Consider the following 15,547-nt stretch of genomic DNA (forward strand, 5'->3'; position numbering starts at 1 on the left):
GCATAAGAACAAAATTGGAGCTTAAAAACATGATACACAAAAATCAATTCAAAGTAAAGACTTAAAAGTAAGACCTGAAACCATAGAACTCTTAGAAGAAAACATAAGGAAAAACAAAGGTCCTTGACATTGGTTTTGTCAATGATTTTTTTAATATGACACCAAAAGCACAGGCAACAAAAGCAAAAATAAACGTGGATTACATCAAATTAAAAAGCTTCTGCACAACAAAGGAAACCACCAACAAAATGAAAAGGCAACGTACTCTATGGGAGAAAATATTTGCAAACCATATACATGATAAAAGGTTAATATACAAAACATATAAGGAACTCCTACAATTCAATAGCAAAGAAAACCCAAAATAACCCAATTACAAAACGGACAAAAGACCTGAGTAGACATTTCTCCAAAGAAGACATATAAATATGTATCTGGCCAACAGGATATGAAAAATTATCAGGGAAATGCAAATCAAAATGACAGTGAGGTAGCCTCACACCTGTTGGGAGGGGTATTATCAAAAAATAAATAAGAAGTGTTGCCAAGGATGTGGAGAAAAGGGAACGCTTTTACACTGTTGATGTGAATGTAAATTGGTGCAGCCATTATGGAAAACAGTATGGAGGTTCCTCAAAAGATTAAAAATAGAACCACCATATGATCCAACAATTCCACTTCTGGGTATATGTCCAAAGGAATTGAAATCAGGATCTTGAAGAGATATCTGCAGTCCCATGTTCACTGAAGCATTACTCACAACAACCAAGACATAGAAGAAACTTAAATGTCTGTTGATAGATGAATGGATAAAGAAAATGTGGTATTTAAATACAAAGGAGTGTTATTCAGCCATAAAAAAAGAAAGAAATCTTGCCATTTTCAACAACATGGATGAACCTAGAAGACATTATGCTAAGTGAAATAAGCCAGACACTGAAGAACAAATACTACGCAATACCATTTATATTACGAATCTAAAATAGTCAAATTCATAGAATCTGAGAGTAGAATGGCGGTTACCAGGGGCTGGAGGAGGGGGAATAAGGAGGTGTTGATAAAGGGTAGAAAGTTTCAGTTATTCACAATGAATAAGTCCTAGACATCTACTGTACACATAGTGCATGTAGTTAGCAATAGAGCTGTAAGTATAAAATTTGTACACTTAAAGTTTTTGCTAAGGGAGTTCCTTGGTGGCCTAGTGGTTGGGATACGGTGCTGTCACTGCTGTGGCCCGGGTTCAATCCCTGGTTGGGGAACTGAGATCCCGCAAGCTGTGCAATGTGGCCAAAATATTTAAAAAAAATTTTTTTTTGTTAAGAGGGTAGATATTAAGTGTTGATTATGATAGATAAGAGAGAGGATGGGAGAATATATTTATGGCATAGATTGTGGTGACAGTTTCACAGATGTATACTTACCTCCAAACTCATCAAGTTGTTTAATTTAAATATGTACAGCTTGGGACTTCCCTGGTGGTGCAGTGGTTAAGAATCTGCCTGCCAATGCAGGGACACGAGTTCGAGCCCTGTTTCGGGAAGATCCCACATGCCGCGGAGCAATTAAGCCTGTGTCCCACAACTACTGAGCGTGCGCTCTAGAGCCCACGAGCCACAACTACTGAAGCCCACGTGCCTAGAGCCCATGCTCTGCAACAAGAGAAGCCACCGCAATGAGAAGCCCGCACACCGCAACCAAGAGTAGCCTCTGCTCACCACAACTAGAGAAAGCCCGTGCACAGCAACAAAGACCCGACGCAGCCAAAAATAAATAAATAAATATGTACAACTTTTTGTGTGTCATACCTTAATAAAGTAAGAAAGGAAACCACGTAACATAAAGAAAAAAGAAATCACAGAACTACTTTTCCTGCATATGTGTTCATGGAAATTTTAATATAACAATTTCTAGTTCCCTGATATAATGAAATCCTACACTGAAAAAAATCCAGTTACAATTATGTCTTGGCTGGCTAAACATTTTACCATTTTAAAATGAAATACAGGGGCTTCCCTGGTGGTGCAGTGGTTGAGAATCTGCCTGCCAATGCAGGGGACACGGGTTCGAGCCCTGGTCTGGGAAGATCCCACATGCCGCGGAGCAACTAGGCCCGTGAGCCACAATTACTGAGCCTGCGCGTCTGGAGCCTGTGCTCTGCAACAAGAGAGGCCGCGATGAAGAGTGGCCCCCACTTGCCACAATTAGAGAAAGCCCTCGCACAGAAACGAAGACCCAACACAGCCATAAATAAATAAATTAAATAAACCCAAAGTTTAAAAAAAAAAGTAAGCTAAAATGAAATACAGTATTGCAAAAATAATTGTAGTGTTCTGAACAATTGTATTTTGGTAACTGTAGTACTCTGGTATCAGCAGAGATTAGGCAGATTTTAGCACAATTCTTTGTAACATTTAAGAACAAAATAACTAGCCATACCATTCTCCCTGTATCTTCATTGAAAGCCCACAATGTAATAGGGTTAGGGTTAGGGCTAGGGCTAGGGCTAGGGCTAGGGCTAGGGTTAGGGTATGGATAGGAAAAAAAATTGAAGTGGTAAGAGAATGAACTGTGTGGATATTTGGGGGAAGAGCATTCCAGGTAGAGGGAAACCAGGAAGTGCAAAGGCCCTGAGGCAGGCACACGCCTGGAAATTTCCAGGAACAGCTGAGTCCATCAAGGCTAGAGTAGGGTGAGGAGGAGAAATGTGGTAGGGGATTAAGTCAGAGAAGGAGCTGGGGACAGGTGAGTGGGTCGCGGTGGCTAGATTACCTAGAATCTCTTAGGCCTTTAGTCGGTATGAGATGGGAAACCATTGGAAGGTTTGAGCAGAGAGTGACATGGCCTGACTTGAGACTTAACATGCTCACTCTACCTGCCATGTTGAGGACATACTAAGAGGAGGCGGGGGAAGCCAGAGCCCAGCGAGGAGGCTGGTGCTGTCATCCAGGTGAGAGGTCAGAGGTCATGGTGGCTTGGACCAGGGTGGTAGCAGTGGAGGCATATGAATGACTTAGGGATTGTCTGTATTGTGGCATAATTCTTTGCTCCCCTTCCTCTCCGTGTGTGTGACCTTGCATTTTACTGCTGAGTGATATTTCTGGTCAGGAAGCAGTAGCGACACACACTCTAATCAGCCAAAGAGCTGCATTTGGGACAGTGGCTGGGTTGAGTCACTGTGGCTCTTCCAGAAGGGAAGAGAAAGGGGAGGACTCCCACAGCGGGGGCAGGCAGGGCCTCCTACTGCACCCCATGCTGGGATTTAAGATAGAAAGACCCCAGTAAACCCAGTTACTGGTTGTGAAGATGTGGATGGATGGTGGTTTGGGGCTGCGGGCTTTCTCCCAGACCCTCCTGGAAGTTGGGATTTCCCCAGCTGACCCCAGAGGACTCATCACCTGGGTTAATCTGCCCACACCAGCAGAACAGGGCAACCAGTACAGCTTCCAGTCATCAGTGATTAATGTAAATATTTGTCCTTAGAAGCTGGATCACATGACCCTCAGGCGATGGCCTAACTCTTAAGTGACTCGTATCACCGGGAGTGCTGCACCTCCCGGGGAACACGTCTGTCCCCGCATTTCTACCTAAACGCAAACCTGGTCAGAGACGCCCAGTTGATCGCCCTCATCCTTAGTCACGTGGGCATATTCGAGGCTGGCCTTTTCCTCGACTGTGTCGCAGCCATCTAACAGCTTGAGTGTGGAGCCTTGGGGAGGAGGGTGCAGCGGCCGCCTGCTCATCCCAGCCCCGTTTCTCCTAATCCCTTCCCCCGTCCCCTCATTCCCCAGACCACCTCCAGCGGTGGATAAAATTGGTCAACGTGCTCTGGGTCAGGGCTGGAAACGCCCCGTTCGCGTTTCATCTCTTTAACTTCGGGCTTCGGGTCGTAGAGTGTGCGGGAGGGTTCAGCTTTCATTAGTCATTCATGTTTTAGGGAATGAAGATTCCGAGTTCTGGTTTTGATGGGGGCAGGAGGAGGGTAGTTGTAGAGGGATAAAGTCAAGTGCGAGAACCAACGGGGAGACGCTGGGGGTTAAAGGCATGAACTTTCTTAGGTGGGGCAGCCCTGGGGAATGGCTTCTGGGATAATACTTACAGCGTGTTTAAGGTGTCTTCAATGAAAGATTCAGTAAAAACCTCTCTTGAATCCATTCCTCATCTCTGGGTACTTAAACCCCTGGTGGAGATGCTGCCCTGCTTGAGACTATTAAGCATTTTGTGTAAGGGAAATATAACTCTTTTAGCTGTGGATTTTTTTCAGGAATGCAAATGTAGGTGCAGGATTTTAAGAGCAGGGGTCTATTTAAAATGTACATATAATATTCTCTATGAGAAACATTCTTAGGTAAATTAATTCCTGCTTTGCTGCACGCATTCTTCCCATTGCCCACCAGAGGGCACTCGACCCTTCACCAGGAGGCGTTAAGGTCGACTCCCCCTTCGGTAATTTACTCACCCTGCGCCTTCCCGGGCGTGGAGCCATATTAGACGCAGCAGGGCAAGGTTTGCTAGTTACTGTCTATTGAAAGGGAAGGGCCATATAAATGGTGTCAGGAAAAACTGCTGCCTGTTACTGGGGAAATACAAATACATTCATATGAGCACGTTAGGATATACAGTAACGGTCTCTGCCGTCACCTTTGTTCAGAGTTACATTGCTAAAGGAAGCAACAGTGCAGCAGGCTTTAATATTCCTTCAAGCAGTCTTTATTTTCTCTGCTCTACACATTAAGGCATGTTTGGTACCTTGTCATATCCAGAGAGAGAGAAAAAAGTGAGCGTCGTTCAGGTTTACAGGGTACCCCTTAGTGGGGACCTGAGGCCCAGGCTTGGCTGCAGGTGGGATGTAGCAAACGTTCAAGTGCAAAATGCATGACCATCGTCCTTAAGACGCCCGCCGACCCCACTTCTCCTCGCTCACATTCGCTAACACAGCAACCACCCTTCTCCGCCTAGTGTCTTCCGAGCCGCGTTCAGTTTCTTTTTCAACTGGATTCAACGTGGCTGGCATTAAGTGCTCAGCAAGTGGCCATGATAGCAAGTCCAATTTATGGTCTCATTGATTCCTGTGAGAACAAAGTCATTTACAGTAAGTCAGCCTTAAAAGTGGGAAGTAGCAATGGACAAATTATCCAACTGGAAACTTCAAAATTTACTACTGTTTACAGTGTCAGTCAAGTAACTTGTGTTAGCAGACAATGTTTCTGTTTTTAATTGTTCTTCCGTCATCATTAGGATGCAATTCTATTAAATCAATAGTTCAAGGAGTCAAAATAAGCTCCTCCCCCACGAAGTACTCCTGCCGGAAATGCTAAATCTAATCAAGTGTTCAGCCCTTACTGTATACAAGAAATACAGGGATAGATGATCAAGCTAAACAACCTCACAAGAAATCCATCCTGGTCTGTTCAAGTGGTCCATGTTATGGGGGCGGAGGGAAGGATTGTTCTATAACAGAGATTAAAGTGACGTCACAACCAAATGCAATGAATGGATCTTGATTGGATGGTGGTTTTGAAAAATAGTAACAATAAAAGCTTTTTTTATGCTGTGTGAAAATAAGGGCAATTTAAATAGGTGTAGGCATGCAATGAGGCTACGAATTTAGAGCATTTTCTCAGGTGTGTCAGTGGCCCTGTAGGTAGCGTAATGTCCTAGACCTTAGGAGATACATGCTGAAGTATCTAGGAGTGAAGTTCATGATGACCCCAACTTATTTTTTTAAATTGAATTATAGTTGATTTTCACTATAAAAGTTTCAGGTGTACAACATATTCAACATTTTTATAGATTATATACTCCATTTAAAGTTGTTACAAAATAGTGGCTGTATTTCCCTGTGCTGCATAATACATCCTTGTTGTTTATTTATTTTATACATAGTAGTTTGTACCTCTTAATCCCCTACCCCTATCTTGCCTCCCCCTTTCCTCTCCCCACTGGTAACCACAGTTTGGTCTCTATATCTGTGGGTCTGCTTCTGTTTTGTTATATTCATTCATTTGTTTTATTTTTTTTAATTCCACATGTAAGTGATATCATACAGTATTTTTCTTTCTCTGTCTGATGTATTTCACTAAGCGTAATACCCTCTAGGTCCATCCACATTGTTGCAAATGGCAGAATTTCATTCTTTTTTATGGCTGAGTAATATTCCATTGTATATATATACACCACATCTTCTTTATCCATTCATCTGTTGATGGGCACTTGGACTGCTTCCGTGTCTTGGCTATTGTAAATAATGCTGCCATGAACATTGGGGTGCATGTATCTTTTCAAATAGGTGTTTTCATTTTCTTCAGATATATACCCAGGAGTGGAATTGCTGGATCATATGGTAGTTTTATATTTTCAGTTGTTTGAGGAACCTCCATACTGTTCTCCACAGTGGCTGCACCAATTTACATTCCCACCAACAGTGCCCTATGGTTCCCTTTTCTCCACATCTTTGCCAGCATTTGTTATTTGTAGACTTTTAATGATAGCCATTCTGACAGGTGTGAGGTGATACCTTATGGTGGTTTTGATTTGCGTTTCTCTGATGATTAGCAATGGTAAGTGTATTTTCATGTGCCTCTTGGCATCTGTGTATCTTCTTTGGAAAATGTCTATTCAGATCTTCTGCCCATCTTTTAATCAGGTTGTTTGTTTTTCTGATATTGAGTTGTATGAGCTGTTTATATATTTTGGATATTAACCCCTTGACCATCTCATCTACAAATATTTTCTCCCATTGAGTATGTTGCCTTTTGTTTTGTTGATGGTTTCCTTTGATGAGCAAAAGCTTTCAAATTTAACAAATTTAGGACCCATTCATTTAGTTTTTCTTTTGTTTCTTTTGCCTTAAGAGACAGATCCAAAAAATTATTGCTACAATTTATGTCAAAGAGTGTTCTGCCTATGTTCTCTTCTAGGAGTTTTATGGTTTCACGTCTTACATTTAGGTCTTTAATCCATTTTGAGTTTATTTTTGTATATGGTGTGAGAAAGTGTTCTAATATCAGTCTTTTACATGTAGCTGTCCAGTTTTCCCACCACCACATATTGAAGAGATTTCCTTTTCTCCAATGTGTATTCTTGCCCCCTTTGTCATAGATTAATTGACCGTAAGTGTGTGGGTTTATTTATGGGCTCTCTATTCTGTCCCATTGATCTATGTGTCTGTTTTTGTGCCAGTAACATGCTGTTTTGATTACTGTAGCTTTGTTGTATAGTCTAAAGTCAGGGAGCATGATACCTCCAGCTATCTTCTTTTTTCTAACAATTGCTTTGGCAATTTGGAATCTTTTGTGGTTCCATATAAATTTTAGGATTATTTGTCCAGTTCTGTGGAAAATGTCATGGGTATTTTGATAGAGCTTGCATTAAATCTGTAGATCGCTTTGAGTAGTATAGATATTTTAACAATATTAATTCCTCCAATCCATGAGTGTGGAATAGCTTTCCATTTCTTTGTATCATCTTCAATTTCCTTCATCAATGTTTTATAGTTTTCAGAGTATAGGTCTTTCACCTTCTTCATCAAGTTTATTCCTATGTATTTTATCCTTTTTGATGTGATTTTAAATGGGAACTCCATCCATTATTTCTTTGTGTTTTTTTTGTTTGTTTGTTTTAGTTGCATGTTGTTTAGTCTCCACATGTTTGTGTTTTTTCCATTTTTCTTCCTGTAATTTATTTCTAGCTTCATACCATTGTGGTATTAAAAAATGCTTGATATAATTTCTATCCTCTTAAATTTGTTGAAACTTGTTTTGTGGCGTAGCGTGTGATCTATCCTGGAGAACGTTCCACGTGCACTTGAAAAGAATGTGTATTCTGCTGTTTGGGGATGGAATGTCCTGTAGATATCTATCAAGTCCAACTGGTCTAATGTTTCATTTAAGACCACTGTTTCCTTATTGATTTTCTGTCTGGATCATCTGTCCATTGGGATGTTAAAGACCTCTACTATTTTTGTATTATTGTCAATTTCTCCCTTGATATATGTTAATATTTGCTTTACACATTTAGGTGCTCCTGTATTAGATGCACATATGTTAATGAGTATTATATCCTTTTCTTGTATTGATCCCTTCATCATTCCATAACGACCTTCTTTGTCTTTTGTTATAGAATTTGTTTTAAAGTCTATTTTGTCTGATATGTGTATTGCTACCCCCACTGTCTTATTGTTTCTGTTTGCATGAAATATATTTTCCCATCCCCTTACTTTCAGTCTGTGTGTGTCTTTAGCTCCAAAATGAGTCTCTTTGTAAGCAGCATATAGATGTGTCTAGGTTTTTTATCCAATAAGCCATCCTATGTCTTTTGACTGGAGCATTTTAGTCCATTGACACAGTGATTACTGATAGGTATGTACTTATTGCCCTTTTTGTTGCTTGTTTTCTGGTTGTTTTTGTAGTTCCTCTCTATTCTTTTCTACTTTTAGTTTCTTCCCTTGTGGTTTGACGATTTTCTTTAGTGGTATGCTTGTGTTACTTTCTCTCTAGTTTTTGTGTATCTATTGTAGGGCTTTTAAAAAATTAATTTTTATTGGAGTATAGTTGATTTACAATTTTGTGTTAGTTTCTGCTGTACAGCAAAGTGACTCATTTATACAAATACATATATACACTCTTTTTTAGATTATTTTCCCATACAGGTCATTACAGAGTATTGAGTAGAGTTCCCTGTGTTATACAGTAGGTTCTAATTAGTTATCTATTTTATATATAGTAGTGTGTATATGTCAATCCCAATCTCCCAACTTATCCCTCCCCCCCTCCCTTGATAACCATAAGTTTATTTTCTACATCAGTGACTCTATTTCTGCTTTGTAAATAAGTTCATTTGTACCATTTTTGTTTTAGATTCCACATATAAGTGATATCATATGATATTTGTCTTTGTCTATCTTACTTTACTCAGTATGACAATCTCTAGGTCCATCCATGTCGCTGCAAATGGCATTATTTCATTCTCTTTTATGGCTGTGTAATAGTCCATTGTATGTATGTACCACATCTTCTTTATTCATTCATCCGTTGATGGACATTTAGGTTGCTTCCATGTCCTGGCTATTGTAAATAGTGCTGCAATGAACACTGGGGTGCATCTATCTTTTTGAATTATGGTTTTCTCTGGATATATGCCCAGGAGTGGGATTGCTGGATCATATGGTGGCTCTATTTTTAGTTTTTTAGGAACCTCCATACTGTTCTCCATAGTGGCTGTACCGATTTACATTCCCGCCAACAGTGTACAAGGGTTCCCTTTTCTCCACACCCTTTCCAGCATTTATTGTTTGTAGATTTTTTTTTTTGTAGATTTTTTTGATGATGGCCATTCTGACTGGTGTGAGGTGATACCTCATTATAGTTTTGATTTGCATTTCTCTAATAATTAGTGATGTTGAGCAACTTTTCATGTGCTTTTTGGTCATCTGTATGTCGCCTTTGGAGAAATCTCTACTTAGATCTTAGGACCATTTTTTGATTGGGTTGTTTGTTTTTTTGATATTGAGTTGCATGAGCTGTTTGTATATTTTGGAGATTAATCCCTTGTCAGTCTTTTCGTTTGCAAATATTTTCTCCCATTATGTGGGTTGTCTTTTCATGTTATGGTTTCCTTTGCTGTGCAAGAGCTTTTGAGTTTAGTTAAGTCCCATTTGTTTACTTTTGTTTTTCTATTGTAGGTTTTTGATTTGTGGTTACCATGTGGTTCATATATGTTGACCTAAAACTATAGCTACTTGTTTAAGCACATTCACTTAAGTTCAAGCACATTCCAAAAGATCTACACTTTTTGCTCCCCTCCCAAACATTTTGTGTTTTTGATGTCATATTTTACATCTTTATGTTTATCTCTTTACTGATTATTGTAGTTATAATTGATTTTACAATATTTTGTCTTTCAATCTAGCTTATTTAAGAGGTTGATCCTTTACTATATATTTGCCTTTACTAGTGGGATTTTTCCTTTCCTATACTTACTTCTTGTTATAGCCCTTTCTTTTCTACTTAAAGAAGAGCCTTATCATTTCTTTTAGGGTAGGTTTAGTATTGATGAGCTCTTTTAGTTTTCACTTGTCTGAGAAGCTCTTTATCTCTCCTTCAATTCTAAATGATATTATTGCTAGGCTAGGTTGCAGGATTTTCCCTTTCAGCCCTTTGAATATATGTCACTCCCTTCTGGCCTGCAAAGTTTCTGCAGAGAAAATCATTTATAGCTTTATGTGGAGGTTCCCTTGTATATGTCTGTTTGTCCTCTTGCTGCCTTTAGAATTCTCTGTATTTAACCTTTGCTATTTTAATTATGATATGTCTTGGTGTGGGTGTGTTTGGCTTCATCTTGTTTGGGAACCTCTGTGCTTCTTGTACTTGGATATCTGTTTCCTTCTTCAGGTTTAGAAAGTTTTCAGCCATAATTTCATCAGATACATTTTCAACCCCTTTCTCCAGGGTGTTCTGGCAGCTATCACCTTGGTAGGAGGCGGGGCTGGAGATGAAGTGGCTAGAGCCAGCACCAAGTGTGAGCCAGGGCTTCTCCTCTGTTCAGTGGCCAGCACCACTATTTTGGGGGCGGAGGCAAGTTCCAAGTTGCTGGAGCAGAAGCCCTGACAGTCAGGTCTGACCTGGCTCTGTTCCCTTTAAGGGTGTGCTCTCCTCCCACCCCAGCACTGGCTCCCCTGTCCCAGAGGCGAGCAGTGCTGGAGCCAGAGGGGCTGGTGCTGGTGCTTGGCCTGGGTCTGGGTACAGCTGTGGTGGTCCTGGTTGCAGCCAGGGTCCCTGATCGCTTCTGATGCGTTGTCTCCATGAGCACCCATAGTGGCTGCCCCCACCCCACTCAGAGGCCACTCTGAGTCTGAGCCACCTTTGTCCCTCACAACGGAGCTCTCCCTTTGGCCCCTGCAGCCCTCACTGTAGCATGGAGCTGTGCTGCAGAACAGGCAGGGCTGGTGTAGGCACTCACCCCAGGCTGGGTTGAGTGCCAGGGTGGTCGCAAGAACCCAGCATCCCAGGCAGTTTCAATCTGCCCTTTCCCCCGTTTGGGGAGTAAGCAAGCATTTATGCACGCCTCACAGGTGGACTCCAGGCTTCCTACAGCCCTCCTGTTAGTCCTACCAGCCTTCCAGCCAGCCAAGCCGACTCCTCTTCCTGGAGTCAGACCCCCCAGGGCTGGTGTGGCCAGTATGCGGCTCAAACTGCTTACTCCCCAGGGAGGAACTCCACCTGTGTAAAACGAGTTCGAGGGAACTCCTCTGAGTCCCCTCCCAGAGGCACAGGTCCCGATCTGATGGCTTCTCTTCCCTTCCTACCCAATTCTGCGTGGAACTTTCTTTCAGCCTTGGTTGCACAAGAGCCTTTCTGCCAGTCTCCAGTTAGTCTTCAGTGAGAATTTCTCCACATGTAGATGTATTTGATGTGTTCGTGGGGGGAAGTGAGCTCCCCATCCTCCTTCTCTGCCATCTTATCTCTCTCTGCAACTTCTTTTGAAATGATTCAGGAATAAAAAATTAGGGAAAGGAAATATAGCAAAACAATTACACCATTAAACGTTGTTGAAACTGGGTGGTGAGTATAAGGATGGTCATTGTACTCTACTTTTCTGTATGACTGAAAATTTTTACAATAAAAAGTTGGAATAAATGATGGTGACAATGTCATTTGCTTTGGGTAGCAGACTCTCAAAATCACTGGGACTTCTTGTCTTCCACAAATCACTATTTACCTGTGTAAGAAAGGAAGGTGTCTATGTCAGGAACAGTGTCCTACCCACAGCAGACCCTGAATTATTATTATTTTTTTTTTCACACACACTGTATTTTATTTTTACAAGAGATAAATAGACTGACACCAAGCATTGTACATGGATGACCACAACAAAAGCAACAATGATTGCAATTACCAAACATGAAACACACTCATACTATGTCATAATATTGACATTCAGTCCAGTAATCCTCCACTGCAACAGCTCCTTTACTTTGCAGTGAAAATTGATGTGTATATTCTTTGCCTCTGAGTTCTTGTGGGATTTTTTCTTTTTTTAAATTCAACCAGAAAGTCACAAAAATTATACTCATCCTCATCAGTTCACTCAGTCCCATGTAATTAATTTTTTTTTTCATCTTGATCTTTTGTTAGCACTTTTATGAGCTCATCAGTTTTTCATTAGAGTTCTGAAAATGCTTATTCATTCAGTTCAGCAGTACAGTCAGGTACCAGAAACCTGTACTTGTCAGAGTCTTTTCCATGAATTTCCTGAAGATGAAACCCTTTTATAGGAACATATTTACAAAAGCATCAGAGTACACCCAGAACTGTCTGTAAATGACAAAAGACTTAAAAATGACCACGGTTAAAGATTGGATGAAAGTTCATAATAATGCAGTTGACAAGAAAATTAGTTATTTCTGAGATATACATTTTAAAGTAATAACTAGGATTATGACTTATAACATTATACCAGAACATATAAGATTTTTAGAAATTTCATGTAATGTCTGAAACATTTATATTAACATATTTCCATACAAATAACCCAATGAAAGTTTAGTATTAGTTGTTTTGTTTGTTTGTTTATACTGCAGGTTCTTATTAGTCATCAATTTTATACACATCAGTGTATACATGTCAATCCCAATCGCCCAATTCAGCACACCACTATCCCCACCCCACCGCAGTTTTCCCCCCTTGGTGTCCGTATGTCTGTTCTCTACATCTGTGTCTCAACTTCTGCCCTGCAAACCGGCTCATCTGTACCATTTTTCTAGGTTCCACATACATGCGTTAATATACAATATTTGTTTTTCTCTTTCTGACTTACTTCACTCTGTATGACAGTCTCTAGATCCATCCACGTCTCAACAAATGACTCAATTTCGTTCCTTTTTATGGCTGAGTAATATTCCATTGTATATATGTACCACAACTTCTTTATCCATTCGTCTGTTGATGGGCATTTAGGTTGCTTCCATGACCTGGCTATTGTAAATAGTGCTGCAATGAACATTCGGGTGCATGTGTCTTTTTGAATTACAGTTTTCTCTGGGTATATGCCCAGTAGTGGGATTGCTGGGTCATATGGTAATTCTATTTTTAGTTTTTTAAGGAACCTCCATATTGTTCTCCACAGTGGCTGTATCAATTTACATTCCCACCAACAGTGCAAGAGGGTTCCCTTTTCTCCACACCCTCTCCAGCATTTGTTGTTTGTAGATTTTCTGATGATGCCCATTCTAATTGGTGTGAGGTGATACCTCATTGTAGTTTTGATTTGCATTTCTCTAATAATTAGTGATGTTGAGCATCTTTTCATGTGCTTCTTGGCCGTCTGTATGTCTTCTTTGGAGAAATGTCTATTTAGGTCTTCTGCCCATTTTTGGATTGGGGTGTTTGTTTCTTTAATATTGAGCTGAATGAGCTGTTTATATATTTTGGAGATTAATCCTTTGTCCGTTGATTCGTTTGCAAATATTTTCTCCCATTCTGAGGGTTGTCTTTTCGTCTTGTTTATGGTTTCCTTTGCTGTGCAAAAGCTTTGAAGTCTCATTAGGTCCCATTTGTTTACTTTTGTTTTTATTTCCATTACTCTAGGAGGTGGATCAAAAAAGATCTTGCTGTGATTTATGTCAAAGAGTGTTCTTCCTATGTTTTCCTCTAAGAGTTTTATAGTGTCCAGTCTTACATTTAGGTCTGTAATCCATTTTGAGTTTATTTTTGTGTATGGTGTTAGGGAGTATTCTAATTTCATTCTTTTACATGTAGCTGTCCAGTTTTCCCAGCACCACTTATTGAAGAGACTGTCTTTTCTCCATCGTATATCTTTGCCTCCTTTGTCATAGATTAGTTGACCATAGGTGTGTGGGTTTATCTCTGGGCTTTCTATCTTGTTCCATTGATCTATGTTTCTGTTTTTGTGCCAGTACCATATTGTCTTGATTACTATAGCTTTGTAGTATAGTCTGAAGTCAGGGAGTCTGATTCCTCCAGCTCCGTTTTTTTCCCTCAAGACTGCTTTGGCTATTCGGGGTCTTTTGTGTCTCCATACAAATTTTAAGATGATTTTTTCTAGCTCCGTAAAAAATGCCATTGGTAATTTGATAGGGATTGCATTGAATCTGTAGATTGCTTTGGGTAGTATAGTCATTTTCACAATGTTGATTCTTCCAATCCAAGAACATGGTATATCTCTCCATCTGTTGGTATCATCTTTAATTTCTTTCATCAGTGTCTTATAGTTTTCTGCATACAGGTCTTTTGTCTCCCTAGGTAGGTTTATTCCTAGGTATTTTATTCTTTTTGTTGCAATGGTAAATGGGAGTGTTTCCATAATTTCTCTTTCAGATTTTTCATCATTAGTGTATAGGAATGCAAGAGATTTCTGTGCATTAATTTTGTATCCTGCAACTTTACCATATTCATTAATTAGCTCTAGCAGTTTTCTGGTGGCAGTTTTAGGATTCTCTATGTATAGTATCATGTCATCTGCAAACAGTGACAGTTTTACTTCTTCTTTTCCAATTTGTATTCCTTATATTTCTTTTTCTTCTCTGATTGCCGTGGCTAGGACTTCCAAAACTATGTTGAATAATAGTGGTGAGAGTGGATATCCTTGTCTCGTTCCTGATCTTAGAGGAAATGCTTTCAGTTTTTCACCGTTGAGAATGATGTTTGCTGTGGGTTTGTCATATATGGCCTTTATTATGTTGAGGTAGGTTCCCTCTATGCCTACTTTCTGGAGCGTTTTTATCATAAATGGGTGTTGAATTTTGTCAAAAGCTTTTTCTGCATCTATTGAGATGATCATATGGTTTTTATTCTTCAATTTGTTAATATGGTGTATCACATTGATTGATTTGCGTATATTGAAGAATCCTTGCATCCCTGGGATAAATCCCACTTGATCGTGGTGTATGATCCTTTTAATGTGCTGTTGGATTCTGTTTGCTAGTATTTTGTTGAGGATTTTTGCATCTATATTCATCAGTGATATTGGTCTGTAATTTTCTTTTTTTGTAGTGTCTTTGTCTGGTTTTGGTATCAGGGTGATGGTGGCCTCATAGAATGAGTTTGGGAGTGTTCCTTCCTCTGCAATTTTTTGGAAGATTTTGAGAAGGATAGGTGTTAGCTCTTCTCTAAATGTTTGATAGAATTCACCTGTGAAGCCATCTGGTCCTGGACTTCTATTTGTTGGAAGATTTTTAATCACAGTTTCAATTTCATTACTTGTGATTGGTCTGTTCATATTTTCTGCTTCTTCCTGGTTCAGTCTTGGAAGGTTATACCTTTCTAAGAATTTGTCCATTTCTTCCAGGTTGTCCATTTTATTGGCATAAAGTTGCTTGTAGTAATCTCTTAGGATGCTTTGTATTTCTGCGGTGTCTGTTGTAACTTCTCCTTTTTCATTTCTGATTTTATTGATTTGAGTCCTCTCCCTCTTTTTCTTGATGAGTCTGGCTAATGGCTTATCAATTTTGTTTATCTTCTCAAAGAACCAGCTTTTAGTTTTATTGATCTTTGCTATTGTTTTCTTTGTTTCTATTTCATTTATTTCTGCT

This window comes from Eubalaena glacialis, chromosome 18 (genome assembly GCF_028564815.1).
Source record: "Eubalaena glacialis isolate mEubGla1 chromosome 18, mEubGla1.1.hap2.+ XY, whole genome shotgun sequence".
NCBI classification, from domain to species: Eukaryota; Metazoa; Chordata; class Mammalia; order Artiodactyla; family Balaenidae; genus Eubalaena; species Eubalaena glacialis.